Here is a 27,329-nt window from a genome sequence, read left to right as displayed (position 1 = left end):
ACTTAGGTCTAGTTGCCATTATAACTGTACTGGAATAGCTACATCTGAAAAAACATTCCTGGCATGGACCCTGTTTCCACTGGCCAAAAAAATGTGCTTTTGCCAATACAGCTTATGCCAGTTAGGTAAGTAAATTCAGCTATACAGCAAAAGCATTTTTTGTGCTGATATAACTACATCTCATTATGATTTTTGCTAGCATGGAGTGTCACCAAAAAAATCACACACCCTAACTGACAGTTATACAGCAAAAATGTCTAGATCTGGCCTTATATAAGGTAAAATAAAGATAAAGAAAGAGTGAAATTCTGAGTCTTCTCATAAGAAAAGATTATATTCCAAAAGTGGGAGTATCCATTTCAGCGAGTTGGATTTTCAGGGTCAAAGAGGCTTACTTATTCCAAAAGCTGCAGTAGAGTATATATTTCCCTAGCTGAGATAGGATGGTTAATTAGAAGCATGCTTCTAAAACTATGGGGGTTTATCTTTCTTCCTCTATTTAACTCTGCACTGTCCACATTTAAAAAAAAATAGAACTGAAGGAGGAATTTATGATGAATAAATTGATTTGTTCCTATTAAATAGAAGGTATTATCTTAGGATGTGCTCTGTTGGCCAAAATTATTATATTTGACTTTTTTTCCATTCCCCCTTAAATTTTGCTTTGCAAAAGAAAATCCTCCAAAGGACATGTCTAACGACCTGCTACCCATCTCAAATCTTTAGAGCTGTTTCAACTCCCTTAGTGACCCTATTTAAGCAGCTTTTTAACTAGTGTCAGCTCCTGCAAACTGCAGTGAGGTGAAAGCAAAAACTGGCTGGCAGGTTTATTTGCACAGTAATGAGTTCTGTCTCCCAACCTGCATGAGACTGAGTGAGAAAGAGATTACCTCCCAATACTTCCTATTAACTGTGATTGACATACCCATAAGATACACGCTTATATTTCCAACCTTGTCCGTCCTCCACTCCCAGAACCCAGTGGCATTATATAAGTACTGAGAATTAGTGTAGTGAAATATTTCTATAAATATTGATAATGTAGCTTCCTGTGTCTCAACATTGTTGTTCTCTACTTATTATTTTTAATTTGCATGCTTGAAATCAGTACCTAATGGGTAAGCATGTATTATCATTTCAAAAGTGAAAACACTTCTCTGCTCCAAAATATATAGTTTTACTGCCCTGTTCAAATGGATAAATGAGCTTTTTAAATAATCCAAGCCAGCCATCTATCAGAATATTAGACAGTCATTAATTTACATCAGTGAGACAGGGAAAAAACTTAACCATTGCACTATTTTACACAACATAGTCTATGCTGAAATGGATTCAGTGGAATTAATGGTCTTGGTGAGATAGCTGTACTACAGAAACTACAACCCCCACCGTTGGCACCCTTGTTGGCAATTTCAGCTGAAAGGCCAAATACTGACTGGGCCCAGAGAGCAGTGGTCCCAGATACTTGGACAGGGTACTGGGGAGAAGTTTGCACTGCTGCAATCCATATCCTGTATGTTCTGTGGATTGAGGACCTCTTTTTTTTTAGCAATGACAATCCATTAACACTCAGGTGCAGTAAGATGTGCTGTATCAAAAGTTATGGGTATTGTAATGTGGGTTGGAATAAAAGGATAGGATCCTTAGAATGGAAGAGTTGGAGGATTGATCTGTATGTTCTTTTCAGCAATGGGGACAAGGGAAGAAATGGGTAGTAAATGTGAGACAGCTGCTTCAATTTATGGGCAGGTCACCTCAAGGCAGAAGAGTGAAAGCAAGAGATATCTGAAAGGCTGCTCTTTGCTTTGGAATGGAAGGTATGAAAAGGATAGCATTCATCAGTCCAAAGGTAGAAAAACCTGGGTCAGGAAAATACTTTATTCTGTGGGGGAGTATCCACCTGTGAGCCAGAGGCAGTGAGCAAGCAGCTGGATCTAGTTTTAAAGAATGTTGTTATGTGCCTAACTGGGATGGAATTGTAGAAGGGCTTAGTTCACCTGTGGGCTTTTCCTGAAATTATAAAAGCCTCACTTGGGGCACTTATAAGGACACAGAATTGGTGCTGGGGTAGGAGGTTGTGAAGGGAGGAATTCTCTAAAATCATTTTCTCTGGAGATGTTTTATGTAGCAGCACTTCTGTATAGAGAGCTATTCCCTTAGAAGTATTTTACCTTGCATTAGTTTTGTCTAGAGAAGCATTCCCTGGAGTCTTTTTATCCCCTCATGGGAGGGAATTTATTTATTATATATTTTTCTTAAGGTCTTTAAAGCTTACAACACTATTTTTGACTTAGAGCACACTTTATATCATTACCCAAAATAAATACTACAGCACAGAAAGCCCATAGTCGTGGGCCAGCCTAACTTTCCCCACAGTCTCTCCAAATTTTTCTTTTTGAATAAAAGAGAGTTAACTTTATATAATGCAAAGGACCGATATATTTTATTCCGTCTCTTGAGAGCCTGGACTCAGAGAGGGTAAATTAGGTCTTACAATGTAATGTGTCTGATACTGAAGTACTTCTTATCAAAAGCAATATAAATTGGCTTGCACACAAGGAAAAGCGTCTGAATCTGTTTGGAGGCTATTTTGGGCACCACATGAAACTAAGTGTTATAAATTTACAATATTTTGCTTAAACTCCCCAGAACTGGGTTCATAACATTTTCATTTGCATTTTGTTCATTCCACAGCGCAGTTGGTCAAATTTTAGGTGTTTTTGCTTAAGTTGTTTGGACTTGCCTACTGGTTGAGTGGCATTGCAACATGCTATTAAAAAGGGAACCCGACTTTCTAGAAGAGCTGGATTGTATCTCCTGGCCTGAAATAGAAGAGTATAGACTAGGTGCATTGGGGAAGTTGCACTTTCAGGTGTGGGGAAGAGCGCATGGCTTTTGTCACTTCCTGGCTGACTTAAAATCAATACTGGGCTCTGCAAGAAACCACATGTAGTTCTCTTTGTCCAGGGGAAAGTTAACATGGGATTGAATGAGGAGTCAGACAGTAAAGTTCCTCTGAATCTCCCCTCCCTGGTAGAACTAAAACCAAAAGAATACAAAATTTTGGTGTGAAATATGAATTAGCACAATGAGATGGGGAGGTGCACTTTCTACAAGTAAACACAAAGCACATTGAAGGAATTATAAGATTACTAGCAGCAGTTAGCCAATACATAGCACCTCTCATTTTCAAAGTGCCTTACATCCAATAGCTAATCAGACCTCATAACTTTGTGAGATAAGAAAGACTTATATCTCCCTCTTACGGATGAGAAACTTAGAGAGGTTAAGTGACTTGCCAAACGCACAGAGGGAAGAAATGCTAGCTGCAATTGGACCTTCTTTGTTCCAAGTTCTGGGCTCAGACGACAAGTACTCCTCTCTTCTAAATAAAAGGATTGCTTCTTTTTTAAGTATCAGGAACTTTTTCCTCTTTCTCAGTACTTCTCCCTGAGCTCTGCTAGAGCTACATTAGCTAATACATAGTTCTTCAGTAAGTGGGTACTACCACATTTGGAGGTTTTCCAAACCAAATTGGCCCATATTTATTGATGCTGGAAAATACACAATTTCCTATTGGCAAACACTGGCTTCCCTTAATATAATGCTTGTTTGTATTCTCTGAAGAATTTCTGTGTAAAATTTGATTAAGATAAGCTACTGGCAGATTTGACATGCTATAACAAGGAATTTTTTTTTCCTGCAAAAGCAACCCTTTTTATGTTGAACAAACAGACAAAGCCTCTGGAACCACATAACTGTGAAACAAATCACAGTGCAAAATGTTGCACCTTAACGTTAACCAAATAAGGTTAAAGTTGTTTTCATGTTCAAACTTTACTTCACTTTAGCTTTAATGAATATAAAAGATACCAGAACATACCAGCAAAATGTTTTTTCAGGTTATCTGATTTTTTTTTACAAGGCTCCAGCAAAGCATTAAACCTTTCTAATTCATATAATCAGGCCTATTCCAACTCACTGCATGTGCAAACCTTTTAGCAATTAAACTACACAGCATATATATTTAATCTATAAAAGCTCTCCTCACAGTGTCTCTGGGCATTGGATAATATAAATTAAATAAATACTTGAGAGACTTATTTCTACGAGGCCAGCCACAAACTTTAACCCATATCAAATACTCCTCTCTCATAATGTAATGATAGGGAGGGTAAGTGTCAGGTCAGAAGAACTAGTAAAATAAAGAATAATTAATTATCTTCTCTGTGTCTACCAATGAATATTATCATCTATGTATACATCTTTTAGGATGTAAGGTCTTTAAATGTGTCCCACATAGATTTGAATACAATGTTGGCACTTACATCTCTTGGTTGATGCTGCTAACAGAATCCAACCTTGCAAATGAGAGCCCTCAGGCAGGTGATTTAATTGCCCAATATCAACTTTGATGATCTCTCTAGGTGGAAAAAGCAGAATCACGCAAGTGATCCCATTTCCCCCAACCACAACAGGGAGGTGGGTCAGCAAAAATATAGAGTATTGAATGCTAACAAGTGTAAAGTGTAGTTGTAGCCAACTCAGTCCCAGGATGTTAGATAGACATATTAGAGAGACAAGATGGGTGAGGAAGAAGATATTACCTCACCCACATTGTCTCTCTAACAGGTGTAAGGTCATCAGCAAGGACACCTAACCTACATTCATTGTTACAGGGTGATCATCAGCCTGCAGGACTAATGCACTATCAATGCTGTAGCTAGGTCAAAAGGTAGTTTGTTAATTCTGATATTGTAAAGTCAATTTTTAAGACTCATATATCAGAAGATTGCTTATTTGCAAGATGTGATCTACAGGTCCAATTGAAATTCTAACTTCAGTGAAGTGTGACTGGATTTTCTCAGTTGCTGGATGTTTCAATTACACTCATGTTTATATATTTATGATTTAAGATGTCAGTGCTGCAGAGATATATACGGTCTTATTCTTAACTTGCCCACATCACAATTTAGTGCGATTTTATTTATGGCTAGTGATGGCTAGGTTAATAAATATACACCACATATCACTGCTACCAATTGACATTGCCAAATAACTTACAAATACGCTGTTTCAGAGAAAATGTCTTAGTATTTCCTTTTTTTTTTTTTTTTCTGGGGCACTGTTACTGGTTTTAGTTTACTTCTGCTGAGATTTTTTTTAAAATAAATGGTGCCGAAGGCATTCAGAATAGTAGATTGGTACCTCTTTATTGCCATATACCTAATTAAAAATATCTGTGCCTTAGGTAAAGAAGGTTACTTAATATTTGCAGTGGCTTTGCACTTCCTATAAAGAATGCCTAAGGTCTGTTGCAAATACTGAGTCATCCGCAGGTTCAGCCGATCGCTGCTCCCACTGGCCGCGGTTCACTGTTCCAGGCCAATGGGGGCTGCAGGAAGCGGTGGGCAGCACATCCCGCAGCCCCCATTGGCCTGGAACAGTGAAGCGCGGCCAGTGGGAGCAGCGATCGGCTGAACCTGTGGATTCTGCCGGTAAACAAACCGTCCCGGCCCACCAGTGGATTTCCCTGATGGGCTGCGTGCTAAAGGTTGCCAATCCCTGGTCTAGTTGTTACAGCAAGGAACTGGGCTACACAAAAGACTAATTAGTAGTCCCAACCCTGACAGTGAGGATTGAATTTTCAGTGCTAGATTTATGCTGGTTTAATGATAGTGCATGTAAATCAGGTATTGCCATGCAGTTGATTGATTAGTTACATAATTGGTCATTTCTGTGTAAAAAACCTTCATTTGCACATGAAATTGTGACATTTGGCTGAGCATAAAGGTACATGGAATTTTATGTATATAATTACTGTCTTTCTTTTCACTAATCCTAGGCCAGGTCACAGGAATCTGTCAACCTCAGTTTCTACATCTGTACAATAGAGGGAATAATACTTGCTCATCTACCTCACAAGAGTGTTGGGAAAACTTTTTGGATGATATAAAGCACTAAGTGCTAAATCCTATGCTGCTTTTCCCTTCAGCCATGTAGCACAGAGAGAGCTGGAGCACTTTTATTATCCACTCAGTTCAAGCCAAATTTGTCTGGAAGTCTGCAAAATCATACTTTCCAATTTCATGTTTTATTTTCCACTTGTGAAAAGTAGAAAAGGACTGACTTGACTGACACTTGAAATTGGGTTAAATCCATCCCAGTAAGTAGAGGATTAATTGTTAGACATTTTTTCCCCTGGTGTAAATATCTGATATGCTTCATTTCAGAAAAGCTATATAAACTTGGATGCTTGCCTTTGCCAGTATATCCAATGCAAATGAGGTGAGGACAGGAGTTGAGGACCATCACTGGTGTACTATAATATTTTATGGGTGTATTGAAATTTGGGACATATTTTCCTTGCCTTCATTTTGCTTAGTCTGAATAATTTATCCGTTGGGCCTGATCCTGTGAGGACATCATTATTTTATGTTCATTGTAGTAGAGCCAGAGGGCCCAATCGAGGATCAGGACACCATTTTTCAAGGCATTGCATATACATCAGACCCACAATGATAAAAAGACACCTAAGGTTGCCTCCAAAAGCAAGTTAAGACTTTTCCAGTTATTATTGGAACAAGTAAGACTGTGTATTTCCAGGCTAATAAAATTCAAAGTTACTCCAATGCACAATGCATAGATCCAAGAGGTCAGCAACATTTGTGTTACTGGGGGGAAAAATCCATTTTAGAATAGAATAGGACATTTTCCAACTAGCTGAACTTAATTTGATCTTTACGTTTCCTTGGCATCTTCTCCTCATTTTTCCCATTTGTATGTGTGCCAGTTTGAGGATAGTAAAATATAACAGCATAATTGTCTTTGGTATATACATTTTTGGTATATACTTGTCTGTTGTCTGAATTCTTCTGATGAGTATCTGATTAGAAAACAGTTGAATAAAAATATTCCAAAACTAAAAATTTCACACCACAGTTTACATCCAGTAATTACCAAAAAGGGAATTATTTAATGGTGATCTGGATGACTCTAGGATTAACTACCATATGTACATTGACATTAATACTGTGTGTTTTCTGGCTGAAATACAAATACCATCTTGAAGAGCACAAATCTGTAAGTTAACCATAAATTCAAGCAAGTTTCACAGCTTGCTGTATGCAAGAAATACATAAAAAACTGGGTAAACTTGCCCCTTACAGATTTTACAATGTTCAGTTCAGTGTCATGACATCAGAAGAAAAATCTTTTGAAATATGACAATTTAAATTTAACACAATTGAGCTAATATGAATCCACATTCAATCCACAGGGAATGAAAGTAAAGACCCAAAGACCCATGTGTTTGTGAGTTTCTAAAATTAATTTTAAAGGAATCCTATACAGCAGACTGACTAGTGAAAAAACCTGATTTATGAATTTATTCAGGAATCCAAGATAATAGTTTTATTTGCTATTCTTTATGGGCTCGTTTTACTCATGAGTCTTTAGACAACTACCAGGTGTATTTAAAAATGTTTATGAACATTGACATTTTAATGAATTATTCTTCTGAAAATTTGTACCGGATTTGTACCGGAATTTCAGTATTCATTTGTAGGTCTTGTTAATTGTCATTTGCCTGTTTAGACTTTCCAGTCATGCAGCAGAATGGATAACGTGACTTAAGTGACCAATTAGACTACATGAATAATGAGTAAGGCTGTGAGTCTGTCACAGAGGTTACAGATTCCATGACTTTCCAGGACATCCAGGACTTCTGCAGAGGCCACCCCTCCCCACCCCCAGCAGCAGTGAGACTCATGGATCCCCTGCCCCCCGTCAGCAGCAGCAGGGTTCCTGAGCAGTGCACCACCAGCCCCCCCCACAGCGCCCTAGGGCCCCCCCACAGAGCACCCACGGCGCTGATAGACCATTCCTGATTGGCAGTTTTCCTTTTATTTTTTATAATGATGCCTCGCTGGAAAGCAAGAATGGAGCTAGACACTATACAAATATAGAATAAGAGAGAGTCTTTGCTCCAAACAGCTCACAGCAAAGACAAAAGGTTAGGGGAAAGGGATAGAGTGAACAATGTGATGGCACCAAATGCCATACTACTTCCACAGTGTGTTTTGTTTTTTGCAGTGTTTTTTGTTTTGTTCTTTAGATTGGGGTTGTCAGCAGGGGGTTGGGAAGAGCTCAAGTAAACTGACAATCAGCACAAGTTTAGTTGTCTAGAGCTGAAACTGCAGAAAGCAGTCTGATGACATCCCCAGTCCCCATTGGACCCTGCTTGAACTGTTCTCTGCAGCTGCTGTGCTGACTTCACTCTGTGGCAGCTCTTCCCTGAAGTTTTTATTCCCCTCGCAAAGGCCACACATGGCTGGTGGGGCAATCTTAATGCCCCCGGAGGATGCAGGGGTTTCCCTTACACAAATCCAGATTTGCCTATCCAAAAAGCCTCGCTCTGAAAAACAAAGTTCTTGCAGCCTGTGAATAATCCCTAGAATGGATCTAATTATGTCACCTTAGTCCGCGAGATCGCTGTTCTCAGTACTAAGTGGGGATCATCTGCAGGGGGCTAAATGAGACATCAGAACTGCTTCCAAAGAAATGAAGCCTAAAGACTGCAATATTAATGTACCTGTTTCTTTGGCTTCAGAGTTACACCTACCATGTCCTGGCTACCATTATCAGCAATGGGATCATCATAATGAGGAACTGCTAGGAATGGCTTAAATCCCAGATTTATGTAGCATTTTATACAATATACTGTAAAACCATTCTGAGAAGTGGCACCTTGAAGGATTGTTTTTCCAGGAACAATGCAAGAATCATGGTGTTAAACTCTGCTCTGGGAAAAGTCATGAATATAACATTCTACAGACCAGGTTCAAAGATACCCAAAGTCTTGCAAAGAAGTAGCAAGGTTTCTTTTAAAAAGCAACTAGACCACTGATGGGTTCCTCGAAAGATAATGCTGTTCATTTCTTTTTGGCTGTTCATTTAGTCCCTTGTATGAGAGATTATGAGATTTCCTGCTCATCTGATTGCTGTTAGTTAAAACTGTAACTCAATAAATCTGTCTCAACCAAACGTATTTATCCAAACGTTGTCTGGATGTTTGAAACAGTCCTATTCCTGAACAAATCAGGGAAGCAGTGGAAATCTCACAAGGCAGACTGCTGTCCTGAGGTTTCCAACCCAATACTCAGCCAAAGAAATGTAGGTAAGATTAAAAGTTTATATTATGTTTCCAAGGTTATTTGATACCTTATCTGAACTCTGCTTTGACTGAGATGGAGAGCAATTGGTATCACTGTAAATTGTCTCTGAGCATATCTGTCTGCTTTGCCCACCCATTTTGAGACAAAGCAGCCTTCATGGGAACTAACACTTCTGAATTGTATTAGCCCTCAGACATGAAGCTGAGGTCCCTCTTGATGACATTAGCAAAACTCTGGTGGCTATTTGAAGAATTCTGGACTCTCAGGGAAGAGCTGCAAGTCAAGCATAAGTGTTCCTCTGCTCCACTCAAACCCACTTTTTTTTGAAGAAAAACCTTTTGACTGATATTTTTTAGACTTCAAGCAGAATCAAGGAACTCATCTTTACAAAAACAGCCAAGACAGTCATACTAGATCAATTGCAGTACCAGCACAGTGGCTTAATCAGAACAGGCAGGTAGCTAATCCCAAAGCCTTTACATGAGATCACATAGATAGGCCTCAGAAATTATCTGAAATACAGACTTTGGCAGTATGCGTGTGAGAAGCTTATAGACTCCATGTATCACACCACAAAGAGGTGAAACATAACAGGTCTGGTTTTATATTTGTGTTGGCTCTGGTAAAACAGAGACCCTGTTTAATCCAGATTTATCATTTGAAAGAAATAGCCTTAAAAGGGATCACATATGAGCCCTAGTTGTTAGTGCCATAATTTATAGGACTATTCTAAGTCTACCCATTAAAGCATCAGGTGATGTCTCCAATGCCACAAGAACATAACTGGCTACAATTAGTTATGAATGTTCTAGCCCAATACCTTTATGCGTTGCCAATGTTCTCCATTACTGAATGCCTGAAATGTAATTTTAGAGGATAACTCCTCATTGATTCAGTGGTTTTCCAGCAGCAAATAACCATTAGAGATTACAATGAAGTCTAAACTTCCAAAGCAGCCGGGATGCTGGCCAGGGATTTGCCCATAATATACAAGCATTTGCTAACTCTTACTGAATTAAAAGAAAAGCAAAAAGTGATTGTGGGAGGATTGATTTTAAACCCAGCCTGTCAGGATGTCTTCTTTATATGCTGTTAAAAAGAAATTGCAACACTAGGAACATTGCTGATTTGGTTAACAATGATCCTCAAACTTATCAACTTTCCATCCTCATAATGTGACTCTCTGCACTCATTAAATGGACTCTTGAATAACAATTATTTACACTGCCAGTTTATGGTCTTAAACTGCGGCAAGCAAGAGTGAATAATTAGCTCATTTTAAAGGAGAAACTGAGAATGGGCTCTTACTCTGTGAACATGTATTATTCATAGCAAAGCAAGAGATAGGAACTGAACCAAATGAATTTGTGAGATAAAAGGCTGCAACCTATAAGATCACATAATATCCAGTGGCATAGAAGAATCTTTGAGAAAGGGAAAAGAGTTATTTATATAATATAAAATATGTGGGACTTCAGGTTTCTCCAATAAATTCTGTGTTTAAATTTGTGCAGCAGGTGCCTAATTCAAAATCAATTTGAAGTCAATGGGAGTCTTTCACTTAACTTCAATGGACTTTGGACCAGGCTCCATGTTTGTCACTTAACCTCGCAGAGGCTCTGTAGGACTTCCAGTTTGTTCTTTTGATAGCTGCATTACTCCTTGCTGGTTATTTAAATTCAGCCATTTAATTTGCCAATTTTGAAATGCTTGGTGATAAATTACTCCCATTTTATCCACTAAATCTTGACTTTATGAAAAATTCATCCTTCCTCTTCTTTGGCCTCAGTAATAACTCAGCTGTTGGAGATTCACCTAGGCCATCTATTATTCATTCAAACTCTACTTCATTTTCTAGAGGGTGGGGTAGATACAAGAATGATGAATCACTCAGTAAACATCAAGGAAGTGTAGCTTCTGCAGTGCTTTTTGATTTTCTGATTGACACTACCACTTTCAGGGTGACTGAGTTTATTTCTTGCTCTTCTCAAGATTGATTGGTACTCAGCAAAGCATGCCCATTGATATCTAATATTGCTTTCCCTGACAACAGTGTGAATGAAAACTGACATGCTAACTCTTTGAACTCCACTGAGGATAAATGCCGTAAATTGTAAGCTTAAGGTAATGGTGGTACAAAATAAATGTTGTACTATCTTCTATGGATGCAATTGAGGTCTTTGAAAATAATCCAGCCCCCAAGATCAGGAAATTGGAGAATTTCAACCGTTTATTTTTCCCTCCTTTTTTAAAAAAGAAGTGAGGGCTGCAAATGTTTTCTGTAGAAGAAGACGTGATATGTTTTATAGTTTTTATTCTGACCTACTCCAATCAGTCAGCTGAATTCTCTACTGCTTTAAATAAAATATCAAAGTTTATAGAAGAATCTCTGGAAACAGTTTTCAGTAGGAATACTGAGAACCCCATTAATATAAATACAAGCATGTGCCATAACATTACAGGAAACACCTCAACTCAATATATATTGATAACACTTATTCCAATTAAGTTTTTCTAACAACAACAAAAAATTATTCTGGATAATGGGTTAAAATCAAGCTCAATTTGTTCCATATTTGAAATATAAATATTAATATGTATTCTCTTTAGGGTATTGGTGAATAGGATCCGATGTAACATTTAATAGTTACAAAAGTTACTTGGGTTTTCTTTCACCAAAATCCTGACTTTGGGGAGCAGGGAGGAGGAAATTACTGCATTTTTTAAATTAAGAAAAAACTTTGCATCATCTACAAGGACAGCTAAACTCAACCTTGAATAACGTCTCTGCTCTCAGTTCTTCCCGCACCTGAATCTTCTGCCAGCCTTCTAGCCTTAATAGTTGGTTTTCTGGCTCTCTCTCTACCGGTTGAGGGCCTGACATCATGCTGCTCCTACAAATGGAATGCTCTTCTTTGTTGTCATGGATACAGACAACAGATACTTTTTAATCCCTCAAGAGAACATGCATTTGGGGACTGGTTTTGCTACCTTCACCCCTCTTTGCAACCATGTTAACTCAACAGGCCCAAGTGCGTTTGGCACCTGTAAGCCCCATTTCCTCCAGGAGCACAGCATGTGACTATGACAGCAGGTGATCAAGTGACTAGTGCCCCTTTTGATCTGCAAAAACAACAAGGAGTCTGGTGGCACCTTAAAGACTAACAGATTTATTTGGGCATAAGCTTCTGTGGGTAAAAAAGTACTTCTTCCTCTGGATCTTTGTAATCAGCCAAAATTCAGGGTCTTGCAGGTAGCCTGCATTACGAGAAGAAATTGATGTTGGAATCAGGTATTTTTCATGTAATACTGGTTCAGAGAAACAGGACTCTGTGTACATTTGTTGTAAACAAACACCAGAAGACAGTTTCTTTGCTCGCTACTCCAAGCTTCTTTCCAGATGGCACTTAAGCCTAAAATTGCTTCTCTGGCTGTCCTTGGTTTTCTGCTGCTTCTCTTTCTGTGTTTCTGTGGTGTTTCTCTCCCAGCCTGGAGCACCCTCCTGCACCACAAACCGCTCATCCCCAGCCCCACCCAAGAGCCCGCACCCCCAGCCAGAGTCCTCACCCCTTCCCACATGCCAGTCTCGGAGAAGGGGCAGGGCAGGGGGTGGGGCAAGGGTGTTCGGTTTTGTGTGAGTAGAAGTTGGCAACCCTATTTTATGCCCTGGCCTAGAAGAATAAATCATGCTAGCCTGGAGCAAGGCAGGGACATTCCCCAATTAACAACTCCTCACCATTGTTTCCTTAATGACCCTTTTCTCTGTCATTGTTTCATTTTCTGTTTGCTCGCTCCTCCCTACCCCCAATGCCCAGTCTCCTTTTATTTAACTCCTATGAAGTCAGGCAGGATAATATCAAATATGTAAAATGGGGGCATATGATATTTATAAACACTAATACATATAACTCCCTCATTTTCCACATATATTTTCTGCTAAGCTTCTCATCTCTTCTCCTTCAAATGACTCAGTAAACCCCAGTATTTCCATGTATGCTTTCTGCAATTGTGCCATCACCATTGAGATCACTGAACCGTTCTCCTTTTTTGTCCCACCTGTGCTAGACAGATTCTTCTTGGGTCCCATTCTATCTTGTAAAGCTCCAAATTTGCCCTACATAAATGCTTATTAATAAGTAAAACAAATAAACTATCTCTAATATCCGTTGATCTTAAGTTGTTATCAGTGAACCAGTTCATATAAAATAAACACTGGCCTGAACCATGCCTCCACCCCACCTTTTTTTTTTTTTATTGGAACAGGTAAATTTATCAACTTCGAGGAAGTCACCAGCAGGACTCAAGCCATTCTCCTCAACCGCAAACATGCATCTTCCCCGTGATTCCTGAAATGATACCAAGTACAGCAAATCCAGCCGTCTGTCTTCTAAATCCAGTCCTAATCTTAGGGTGCTCTATGGTGCAATGAACCCTGATCAGGGAGACCTTGGAGACTACACAATATTTGATTGGAATAATAAAGCCCAATCGTATTCTTCAGAAAGCTCTGCACCAAGGTAAAGTAAACCTTACAAAATGCCATACTTACATCTGATAATGATATAAAAATGGAGTCCCAATTAGTTCAGAATGCTCACCAATGCAACAAGACATTTGAGCATTCCCAGTTGAGCAGTATCCTCTCCTCATCTTTGCTTGAAATAACATTTCTCTGCATGAAAGAAAGTATTGTTCATTATTTAATGTATGTCTGACATCCAGGATGAATTAATTAAATCAGAAAATTGGCACTGCAGTTTAAAATCCAGGCTAAACAGATAGTTAATAAAAAAAAGAGAACAGTTATCTCAACAGCCTTTGTAAAATAAGCAGATATAATAATATAATAAGATATTTTGGAAGATGGCACTAAAAAGAGTGAGAAGATGTGAATGTAACAACATTAAAACCATTTGCACATCTTGCTTAAATAAGACGATGTACGTATCAAATTACACAAATCAAACATTGATGTAGGGATGGAAGTGTCACACAAAAAGAGCTCTCCAAGTTTAACTGCTCAGAGCTAGACTATTCTGAGTTCACTTTGGCTCATGGTTCAGTAATTTGTTCTAACTTCAGATGGACAAAATCTGAATTCCAGTACTGAACCATAGTTAGATATCTGTAGATATTATAAGTGACTTAACAGCAGAGATGGTGCCTGGCTTCTCCCCACACTGAGTGATGCTACTCAAGCTGGGGGAAATAGGGATGGGAGAAGGATCTGGTCTTATGGTTGGATAAACTGTACCGTGTCCCTTTGCTGTGGAGAGATGAGGACTTGTGGTACTGATCTGAAACTTCAGGAAACAAAATAAAGTTTCTCTTTCTTTACCTGTCCATTCTGTCATTATTATGCTCACACCTGGACAGGATTTCCTGGTGATACTGGGGATGAAGGTAGGCAATTTTCCTAGTTATGTCTCCCTTTGCACAGAAACTCTGTACACTACTTAAGAACATGATCAATTTCTAGTTGAATGTCTCTAGCTGGATCTTGAGTTTCAACAGCCATGCAAATCTGCTGGGTTCACTTTCATAACTGACCAAACCTCTTCATTCAGCAGTATGTAGAGAGGTGACCATTAGCAGAATAGATTATGGGATCATTCCCCCGCATTCCTTGCGGCATAGGGACTGGAAAGCCACCACCCCTCTCTTCCATTCTGGTACCTTCAAAAAAGCTGTGTTCTCCAAATGTTGGCCAGACTTTAAAGAAGAAATTGCAGACCAATAATGTAGCTCCTGGAAGGAACTGCCAACCGCCACCCTCCTTGAGACACTGTGAACATTTTAAATTTTTAAAACATTAGTACATGTGTGTTACCATTAGTAGCCTCTGCTTCTTCCTCATGGGTTGCAACGGTAGTCTGAGAGTTTTAGCTCAGGAGGAGACTGTGTGAGAAGAATTTAACAAAACCAGTGTGTCACTTTAGTAAACAACACATGCATATGTATTTTTCACTTTATCCGTTGGAACTGACAATGATGGTGGATTCTCCAGCTCAGGTTCACAGTTGCAATGACTGGTTTCTTGAGACAATTTATGCAGGTGATTCACTCAAGGTGTTTTGACAGCTGTGTTCCTGATCACTTTCTGGAGTTCACAGGAGTCTTCCTAGGTAAGATTCAAAAGACAGGGTTAATAGGGTGCTTGTTAGTGGCAAGACTTTAGTTATTGATAAGCAGGGAGCGCTCTTGCTGGCTTGGCGACAGCAGTCCTGCTCACAGTCTTTCATCCAGACGTCTAGTTTCAGGGAGCAATATGATGAACAACAGAGAGCTTTTGGTACAATTTCTGCTGGTTACTCTTCTTGGCAAAGGTGCTGAGGGCCAATAAGAAAGTGACCCAGGCTTCTGGCAAAGTTTTGAAATGTCCAACCAGGATACGATTTCTGTCCCTTCCCATCACCAATGAGGAAAGGAGGCAGCTCTTTTATGGCTTCTTGCAACGTTTTCTGGAAATTTTCAGCATCTTTGTGCAAAACATGCTGTGCCACAGCAGATGCCACGACATGGTGGCTTAGCGCTAGCCAACAATCTGCTTCGACAAGTTATTTTTCTATGGACCCCTTTGTGATGTGATCTTTTGCACAACTTCCTGGTAGCTCCACAGACACTTCTAGCTGTCAGAGACGTCCGTGTTGAAGTTAGAACAAAGTCTCTTCACTCTCCTTGATTGTTCTGTCCTTGGTTAATAGTTCATCATACAGATATATATATAAAGTCATTTCTCATTTGCTTGATCAGTCATCAGTAGGAGATGATAATGAAATCATTCAAAACTCCTGTATACACCTTTGTACCAGTACTTTAATTCCCCACACTTCAGTGATAAAGTTAGTAAGATCACTTCATAAGCAGAACTCTCTCTGTAGCACTATCAATCAAATAGACAATCCGGCCTCATGGCCTTTATAACATTTTGGTTGATTCACCTTAAAGATTTGCACTTCACATTGGCTTCTTAACATAACATTTAAATGGTATCAGATTCTTTAATACAAAACAATATCTTGTTAGATGTCTCTTCAGCCACGGATCTGGCCATCCACCCACCAGGTTGTTATGAAGGACCCAAGCCTCTGGTCCCCCTGAGTGTTCTAAGCCTCCCAGCCCTTGAAGACAGTCCAGAGGCTGCCCAAATCTTGAGGTCCTACAGCACAGACCCCTCATCTAACACTTACCCTGAGAACTGGAATCCACTGTCCAGCCTAGCACTTCTGGGACCAATGCTGACCCTTCTGACTTTGCCATGCTCAAACATAGCTTCTCCCAGAACTCTGCCCCAAGTTGTGAACCTTTTGGTTTACTGTTTAATTCCCTCAGGAAACTCATGGCACTTGTGATGCATATAATACATTCAGAGATACTTTTCACAAGAGTCTAACACAATCGCTCATTTATTTCGTATTATTATTATTATTTAGTATTTATTATTAGTACATACTTCTTATACCAATGTTGGCACAGAGGGCAGAAACTAGACTCTCCCATCCCTCTCTGTCATGAGTTCTTGCTTCCATCTGCTCTGTGGTGTTCAGATAGACTGTTTTACCCTCTCTGCTAAGGGTTCTTCTTAAGGTTTCTCTCTCATTTCCTCGTGCCATTCAGTTTCCACTTGACAGCTTCATGTAGAAGTCTGTATGTTTGCATGCTCCAAATTTGTCCAGTGTTTCCTTCTGACTGTAGTGGAGACAAGCTACTGATTGATGATTTCTCTGATCTCTTTGTTGATGCTGAAGTCTGTCCACCCAATGCCCGGGATCTTTCATAGACCCTTATTTTCAAAGGTTTCTAGTTTTCTGTCTAAAGTTTTGGTAAATCTCTAGCTCTCACAGCTGTCATTTTAGCCCTGAGATTTTGTTTGAGTTGAAAATTCTCAGTTTTGTTTTGGTGCTGTATATCACTGATTTCTATACATTGTTGAATTTAGTGAATACTGTGAATGCATTATCTATCCTTGGTGTCATTTCTTTCTTCAGGTCTCCATTACCTAGCATGGTGCTGCCCAGGTAAATGAACTGTTCTACTTTCTTGATGTTTTTGCCTTCTAATATGATGTCACTGGTTAACGTTGGGATTCAAGGATGTTTGTTTTGGTATAACTGACTTTGAGCCCTGCTTGACCTGCTGTTTTTGCCAGTGTGTCTGTCTTGGTTTGTGGATTTCAGTTGTGTTGTTCAACAGTGTGATATCATCAGCAAAGTCTGTCTTTCAGGCATTTGTCATCTACTCGTGCTATGCCAGTATTTGTGTTGCTAATACACTTCTTCTTCATCTAGTCAATGGCAATGCCAAACAACAGTGGAGATTAGAATGCACCCGTTTCACGCTGATGTTCACATTGAAACACTTTGTGTCTGGTTGTTCACACTTACAGTGCACTTAACATTGTTGATGACTTTAGCTGGAATTCCCTAAAACTGAAGAATATGCCACAATGTGTGCCCTTGCAGTCTGTCAAATGCCTTTTGAAAATCAATGAAATGGATAATAAAGGAAGCCTGACATTCTGTACATTCTTCTATGATGGTCCTTAGTGTGAATATCAGATTTACATCGGAAATTTTGGGCCTGAGTCCAGCCAATTCTTGCTCTTTTACTTAATCATATAAAGCACAAGAGAGTATGGATCATACAAAATAATAAGCTTTACACTTGTTTCCCTGCCTCAGTTTCCTCACACTCCAGGGAATTCTTTGGGCTGGGGTCATGGGCCTTCTGAGAAGTTCCCAGTCCTTCTGTTGCAGATCACTGCTTGTGTGCTGAAACATGGGGTCGTTTCTTCCAACCTTTCTACTCTGCTCTTGCCCATTCCATCCCCTTCCCTCTCATGCCCCAGGCTCCTTCTTCCTCTATGGTTCTCCCATCTAGTTCCCCTGTGTCCATCCTTATTTAAACCCCTGCCTGGTCACCTGGCTTCCTCTGTCCTGTGTTTGATAACTTTCCATTGCTCCTACCTTCTCCCTTCTCTTCAGGTCTAATGAGGAAACTATCTTTTCCCAGGTGAACAAACCCATTTAGAGTCTCTATTGTGTATTCAAACACCAACATTAAGTACCTTCCCATTGTCTTCAAACTGAGGAAGGCATGCTTTTCAGGCTGATAAGATATGGTAGATACACATACTGAGAAGCATTCATGATACAGCAGTTTTCATAATAATACTTCATAATATCAACAGATAGATCCCCAGTCATCACACCTCAGTTAAAGATTATTATTTAAAATAGCCAACATGCTCCAAGCTTTTTGCACTATTTTATGATCAGGTTGCCTCGGCAATGAAACTTTCTAAAACTGTGAAAGGGTCTGTTGCAGAATGCTCTAATTTTAATTTTCTAATATAACTTCTTAAATCTTAATTAACACCTTTTTAGGTTTATTTTATCTATTAATAGCATTGTATCCTATGATACTGTATCAAATATTATAGTTTGCAGTACCATATCTCTATTATAAATGAATAGGCATAGAACCTATACAAGAGAAGAAAAAGGTAAAAGACAAAGTTACATTATAACTTATTGAGACCACGTGATTAAAGCTAGCTAGTTAACTGTTGTAGTTACTCAACCTACATCTCCTCTGTGTGAAACACAAGCTTGGATCTAAGTTATGCCAGGATTCTGGCCTGTGCATGGCTGTATGTAACATTGGTAACAAGTTCCATATTTTCTGTATTATGACACTACATAAAGGGTGATACTATTGCTTCCCAAGTGGGTAACAGCTGTAATTGTGTGCTTCCACATATTGGGCCAATCCATTAACATTCTTTCTATCCTAGTAGCATAATATGTCAATAGCTCAGCCCTGATTATGTTTGGTTTTGACCCTAATATGGGAACAACAACTGAGTGCTTGATGTGGCTGTACCCTTTATACCGCTGCCCATCCGTCCTTTTGATTGGTTTGCAACCTCACCATCTCCCGTCACCCAACCAGTACAAAGCTATTGCTGATGACCAATGTGTTTACTTCAGCTGCTGCAGTTTGGTGTCATGGGCCTGTAGGCCCCCTTCTTCTGGTGCTGCCTCTGTGCCCCCTTGGAAATACTCTTCTTCATGCCCCTCCTCCTCAAAGTCCTTTTCTGGATTCATGCAGTCCTCCAGGTTTGCTACATCAGATCTGGTCACTCCCCAGGAAATACCTGTGTCATGTAGTATGTAACACACCTGGACATAGCCTCTGCCTGGAGAACATAGTAATATCGCACCATAGTAATATTCCATGTGCTCACCAGAAGCTCAGTATGAGTGTGCCTAACGTTCCCTCATTGCTCAGAATTGAGGACCCTGTTGCATGGTTGTTACCAGTGCTGAATTCTGGAATAGGTGTAGGAGCCAGGATCTTCAGTGACCCTCTGTCACCTACACTATGAGTGATGGTAAATCACTGGTCCAGCCATACTAGTGTGGTTGTGTTGTTGGCATGACATCCTTTACAGGGAATTACTGAGGAGATTACCAGATCTGATGTGTCCTTTCAGGGAAGGTGAGGGAAGTCCAGAGCCAAACTACAATTAGAATATGTGGCAGGACCTGTGAAAGATGCCACTAACACTGGTGATTTGTGATCTGAAACTGCTAATCATGCTATTGTCCATAACCACATATACCAATGGCCTGATATTCCTGCAGGATATCAATATCTTGCCATGTGGAATACATGCTTTGCCATACCCTCCTCTCTCTGGCCTACAGGACCTCATCTAGGGATGTGGATGCAAAGGATTTACATAATGCCTGGGTTGTCACTGATGGCCTCTCACACAGACTTGGGTCAATGAGGTCAGGGCCATGTTAACTCCCATGTCTCCTCTGCATAGCCCACTCTGTCACCCTGGAGATCATTGCTGAAGTGTATAAAGGGCTCACGTCTCTATCTGTAGTCTTCAATCACTTGTTCTTCTCTGAGGACCATGAAGGTGTGGCCCTGCTACAGCACCCCAAACACAGGATTCATACACCTTCTGAACCCCAGAATCAGAGGCTGTGACTGCTGATGGCTCCCCCTGACCCTTTGCTTATCTTAGAGGCATCTATACACGAGCAGGGCAACCATGACTGAGTGTCCTGGTATGGCAGACACTGTGGAAAGTAGTTGCAGCCTTAACCACAGCTATTTGTGGGATGTTATGTCTCACTGCTTCTCTCTGTCTCTTCCCCTTTATCCCATGTCCTCCTGCTCCATTGGGCTGTTCGCACTCCATTGCAGCATGACCTCGAAGTTCACAGGAGGGACTCAGGACAACTATCTGATCATGAATTATTGATCCCACTGTTGTCCATGGAGTGAGTCATCAGAGCCAGGACTAATTGGTGTGCTGGCCCAGTGCCATGTACACAGAAATGACTGCAGGGGATTACAGCAAACAAAACAAAGTACAGCTCACAGGGGACAAAAATAGAATGCAAGCAACACCATGCCACAAGAAAGGGTAGAAAAGGCATACCAAAGAACACAGCCACCTCAGAATGGTGGCGGATGGCCTCTGGGCCAACAAGCATAGAAACCTCATCCCCATCACCCACAAATGGCAGGCAGAATGATCGTGGCCAACAAAAAACAGTCCAAAGATTAATGATCAGGCAACTCCTGTAACAGATGCTTCTGAGCTGCTCCTCTGCTTGCTTCATGTGGATATATTGGCCTGTCAGTTTCCTTGATCTCAACCACCAAGGCAGTGAGATCACCATAGGGCACAATACCTGTCTCTAGACTGCCTTTGTGGAGAAAACAAGGGTCCTGGCCACTGAATGCCATTGGTTTGTGGGTTTCCTGGAACTCAACCACCAATGCAGTGAGGGTACCACCTCTGGAGTACTTTCCTCTACATCACCTTTGCAGGGACACTGAGGGTGCCACTCACTGCCGTCAGACTATTGGCTATGTATCTTCTTGAGTATATGTGTGAGCAATGTCCCCTCCTGTTCCCCAAGCAGCAAGACACCTGGGCAGCAATCTGGTTGACTACTATGGCCATCAGCTGTGTGCTCTAGACAGCATATGACCTGGTCCACTGATTCCTTCTGGTTGCTGTGCAGTAGCCCATGTTACTCAAGAAGCATAGTCTCCAAGGCTGCAGAAACTGTGCCTGCAAGTCTGTGGCAAGCAACTGTTCCATCTCCAATCCACAAAGGTCATGAATGGTGCCTGAAAGTGTATGGCTTGCTCAGGGGAGGTCTTCCAGTTTTGAATACACCTCTGGTTGATGGGGATGAATGCTCAACAAGATTGGAGCCTTGTATGGGGTCAAGAGTAGGCACATGTAGACATGGAGGGTCTTCTCCACACCATTTGGGATAAAGGCACCGGAGGACAATGTCCTGTTCCCCTCTGTCACAGGGAAGAGGGACAGAAAATGAGACCAGCCCATTAGTGGTCTGAATATTACTGTCCACAATGGTGGAGGTTCCTCTCATGGAACACTCTGTTTGTTACATCCCACAGCAGCCTGGGCATATGTGCCTTCACTGATGGTATTCCTAAATGGTGTTGCATGGCCATGATGCACACCTGGATTGGCCCTGCTAGGTGGTAATTATGGAACAGCCTTAGGCTCCTACATTGAGGGATGTGCATGAGGTGGATAATTTTGTGGCTGAGTTGTATATTGGGATGTAATTGATCCAATGTCCTTACCATCCGTTCAGGCAAGGGAGTATCCAGCAGGAAATGAACCAAGGTGACTTGCAGGTAGGTCTGGGTGCCACCAATGATACTCAGGACAGGAGGTACAAGAGCTCTGATGTCTTGGTTGACTCCCAGACACAAGAATCATGCTAGTATTCTCTCCTGTTTGTTTGCTTGTTTGTTTTTCCAAATTTCTAAAAATGGCACATCATAGGCAAGGGACAATACCGTTCTCCAGTAAGGTTTTGGAACAAGGAGCTGAGTTCAACATGCTTCCTTCTGGGCATTTTGGAATCTGTGCAGCTCTTCCTGAATATATCCCTCAAGCTCAAATTGGGGATACTGAGTATGTCTAAAGATGGTAACAAGAGCACAGGGATAGGCCTTGTTGGACCTTTTACTCTGGAAGGGTTCCTTCATGCATTAGAGTGTGTGACTTAGTTTAAGGGCTGATCCACTGAACACCCACTTGACGAGGGCAGCAGCCAACAGGGAGCACCAAGAAAAGGAAAGAGTGCAGGTTCACACCCAAGCGACAGGAGGTGCTCACAAGAGCTGAGTGTCCCTTGTGACACAGACCATATAGTTGCTCTCTTCGGGGGTGGGCGTGTTCCCCTCCTGATCAGTGTGTGTAAAGTTACTCATATATTTTTGCAGGACTGAGGGCTTAATCACCTGCCTAAATAAATAGCCTTCATGCTTGCTATTTTCCAAGAAAGTGAATAATGATGTTGCATGTAGAGTTGTCTTGAAAATGTAGGAAAAAACCTGGGAAATTTTCAAAATTGTGTGTATATATATATATATATATATATATATATATATATATATATATATATATATATATATATATATTTTAATATTGACCACTCTATAAGCTGATTGAAAAATAGGGGGAAAAATCAAATTTTCAACCAACTCTAGTTACAAGTAAAAGGTTGGAACAATGAATGTCATCGCCAATCAAATTTGTTTTTCAAATTTATTGGTATAGAATGAGGATTCAAAGATGAAATTTTTCAATTTTCTGCAGACATCATTATATTAAATGTGGAGGGAGAAAAGATACAGTATTTTGATTGCATACATGAATGTGACTGCTCAGACAAAAAGCAGTGTATGGGGGTTTATTGCAGATAAGAGAAATTATATACAGTGTCAAGATCATCAAGTCTGCCAACATCTAAAGTAAGAATGTTTAGAAAGGTGAACTGCAGCATGTAGGATATCCAAGGGAGGTTTAGGGAGCCTGTCTACTGACTTCTTTGTGTGGTGAATTGATTAAACAGTTTGGGCTCAGCATGTTCATGTCAAAATTCAAATCTAAGTACAAAATTCATGTGATTTGCTTTGATCATGGTCTGGGCCAAGAACCTTTATTTTGTGCAAGTTCATAGAAACAAGTGGGTTCCAAATCAATTTATTAGATGGTCAGTTGTAATCATTCAAGCAGATGTAACCTTTTCCATGCTCTACAATAAGAAAAAGACTCTTCCCCCTTTTCTTTCCTCCACTACTAATTTGTCAACCTTCCAGGGTCAATGCCCATTCCAAGTATAGGAAGTACAGCAGTATAAAAATGCAATAAAATACATTGATATTTATTGTTACAGGCTCCCTATTTCAAGCACCGTCTAAGGAATATAGGTTACTTTAATTCCCTGTCTGTCATAAGAAAGCCCTGGGAATGAAGGAGGAGATTGAGTATCGCTGAGGTTGACTTATATCTGCTGGGGAACACACTGAAAGTACCTGAAGAGTTCAAGACTATGCCTGAAGCTATCTGTATTGTAAAGAACAATTTGGTACTGGAACAACTCCGTGTTGGCACGCTGTACAAATGACCTGAAAAAGATTAATGTGATTCTCTGTGTTGCATAAAGAGCTGGATATAGGAGCTCAGAATTTGCCTCACAAGAGTTCATCTTCCCTGACATCCAGAGCCAGATTGACTGACAGATCTGTACTTTCATTTTTTCTTACATGGGAGAGCAGGATGATAGGAAGCTTGGCAGTGGGGATGCAGTCTGTGGCGATTAAATGTTTAGCTAACTCTTGATAAAACTGCTAGTCTTCCACGATGTTTTAAAACTTCAATTTTGACCTCTGCAGAACCAGTAAGTTTAAAAGAATGAGTCATCCCATTTGGAAATTATTTCTTTCAAAAGAAATCAAACTGTAAACTGGCAACTGACAAAAAGGTGAGCTGCTGTTGCTTCTGTTGTTTCTGTTAATAACACACATTCATAAAAGCATTAACTGTCAAAGAATGGTAATGTGTCCCAAATATAGAATGAATGAATGAACACTGCCCCAAAGTGCATTCTATGCCTCACAGGAAGCGTGTAATAGCATGCTAGATTTCTCTGGACCATCTTTTTTATGCATGGAGGAAGAAATCTGTTGACTTTCCCCTGGGAAATTATTTTTAAAAAATGTTAGGAGGATGGTAGCAGGTGTCCTGGAGAGGAAAGAAGGTTCAGGACCTGTTCCTGAGGGCAGGGCATCTGAAATTGAAAAGGGGCCAAATCTGATTTGTACATATGATATAAAACTTAGTTCAGCAACATTTGAACTCCTTCCTACATACATCACTACCATTAAAAAAAAAGAATTGAGAGTAAAGTGGAAATGTGTATGCGTCTGTTAGAAATAAAGTCACGTTTGAGTGTAGTATGAAGATAGCACAGATAACATGGACATGTGTACTCTTCTTGCAGGACTGTGCGAAAGGCAGGATGTGGCAATGGCTTTCTATCTGCTGTTAACCAGTATAGCAATGGTTCCCAATCTTTTTGAGCTGAATCCTCCCATTCTCCAATCCACCTCCCAGTTCATGATAGCTCAGCTCCTGGGTCCCTCACATCCCTGACATTACTGCTGCATCTCACTCACACCTGTAAATGACATTGCAACGTCTGTACCTTTAAAGGGAATGAAAATTGGAATTCAGGATGGAATGGTTTATGGCACTTAGATGTCAGTCAATCTAGCAGAGAAACCAGGGAGTATGCAATTTCTCAGGATTTTAGGGCATGTCAAATTATATAAATTACAAAATAAATAAAAGCTACACTCGCTCTTTCCCATATTTAGAATGGGACAAACAAGTTAACTTTTACTATAATAGCTGCAATCCATCTTTAAGTAAATGAGAATTTAAAAGCTTGCAAAGCTGAGAGTTGAGACTGCATATTGAATATTTAAGTCACTATACATTGATGCAAGTAAACAGCTAACTATTCAATATGTACTTTATCTGAACATCAGAATTCCTCCTGCTGTTATAGCAACACTATACATTCTTCAGGAGGAGCAATCTAGATTTAGCAAAATCCGTATATTGATTTTTGCAAATAAATATAAATTCCAAATGAGATCAGTTTACCATTTTGCTCTTTGCCTATGTGGTGTTTTGGTTTTGCAAGTAAAAAACTAAACCTTCCGCTTGGTTTGGACTTGTGGCCTATGTAAATATTTTATATTGCACACACTTCTCATGATGATTTATGGCAAACCTGAATTAAAACTATGACATTTTCTATCTTAAATAATTCTTTCCCTGCTTCTCGGGGAAAGTGCTGCTTCTCAAGTGGGCAAATTTAAAAATGCAGCCCCAGTCTTGCCATTATACATATATAGACACACAGAGTAAAGGCATCACTAAAAGTTACCCAGCAGCGGTAGCTACTTCTACCAGTGGACTTCAAGCATTTGGGAGGTATTAAAGAAACTCTGTTATCAGCAAATGACTGACTGTGTGACTGTTCTTTAATGTTACTAGTGACCTTATAAAGTAGAAGGTGTTACAGCCTGCAGGAAGAATAACTTAACATATTCTGTTCAAAAGTTAGGTTTTCCCTCCATCTTTATACTCTATACATTATAAAAATCCTTTCTCGTGAGAATACATGAGATACACTTCAAGCAATAAGCTTAGAAAGTTTATGTTCCAGAGCAGGGCTTCTCAAACTTTTTCATAGTGTGGACCTGGAACAGACGATTCCAGAGACCACGTCCTCCCATTTGTGAAGCAGCTACAGCCGTTATTTAAATAGAATGTTTGTTTGTCTCTTCAATGTGATTTTAGAAGTGGAAAATGAGAGGAATCAGCACCATGTCACCAGTCAGCTTTCCACAGACTACACATCAGGGTGCTGTGGGCCAGAAGTGTTTCCACACATTACTGGGAAGAGGACCCTCTGTTATGTTTACAACTAAAACACATCTTCCATTAGTGTTAGAATGAGAAAGCTGTAAAAAGAAAAAAACACAGTGTTAAAGACACAATGATGTAATATAAACATTCACGGCTAAAGCATAAGTGGTTTGAAAGGTTATTTTGTAATGGGTAAGTTCCAAAATATGTGTATGTTTATCTGAAATGTTTTGAAATCTTTCTGCCTTTGACATCTTTTCTGTCTTCCATTTTCTTCTTCCTTGTATTTACAAATCATCTGAATCCTTTAAGCTCCTCCTTCAAAGTACAATGATTTCTCTAATTAATCCTCCATCTTGGCACGAGTGGTTTCCATTCTCATACATCTTCCTTCCCCCAGCCTGGAATCACAGAAGCACATACTACTTTTTCTAATAGTCCACCACATACCTGACACAATATCAGCTTCTCTGGCAGTCTCTATACAGCTCAAGTTGACTGATTACCATACATTGCAAGGGCTTTTCAAAGTCCATTCTGATTCCACACCCTGGTAAACTCCAGTGTATGTAGGATTTGAAAAGCACAGTTAGCTCAGCAGACTCTCAGATTATCTAAATCATGACTATGTAAAATATCAGGAAAGTGGGTGGGGGAGAGTGGTGTTCAACAAATACATCTGTTTGGAAAAGGGGATTATTTATATAAATAAACTTTTTTTCAACACTTGGGTTGAAATTTGGTCGAATTAATTTTTCTAAACCAGTTTACACTTTCCTGGTCATAATAGATTAATCTTGTTACAGTGCAATGAAGATAGAATACACCAATTGCAGGAATAAGGATTAAGAGATTTGTGCAGTTGATTATAACTTATTTGACAAAGGTTTTAGATGGAACAGATCTTGAAAGAGGAATTCCTAATAATCCCCTTAAAGTTAAAACTCAGCTTCTGCTTTTTCAGTTACTTTCTGTCTGGAAGATTTATTTTCCCAAACTTGTTTGGGTAACAGAACATTAGTTTAGCCACTCATAGTTGGCTTTGGGGTAACCCAAGAGGAACATTCCTGTGAAAAGAATTCTAAGACCAAGAAAGCCTGTGGAGAAGCTGCATCTTTAAACTTGAAAACTGAACACTTGAGACAGCATATTGTATATCAGTAGTATTCATCTTGAAAAGGTAAAGTAGAGGATTAAGTTCCAATTAATATGTATTTTGTGTTGCTGGGTTCAGATATTCAGTATTACATTCTTATTGCAAATCACTGTTTGAGGTCCAATTATTTTCTTTAAAAATAACAAAATATCAGTGTAGCTGTCGAAAGAAAATTATTATAAATTAATACTGT

Source organism: Chelonia mydas, chromosome 1 (genome assembly GCF_015237465.2).
Source record: "Chelonia mydas isolate rCheMyd1 chromosome 1, rCheMyd1.pri.v2, whole genome shotgun sequence".
Taxonomy (NCBI): domain Eukaryota; kingdom Metazoa; phylum Chordata; order Testudines; family Cheloniidae; genus Chelonia; species Chelonia mydas.
This window is presented reverse-complemented; position numbering follows the sequence as displayed.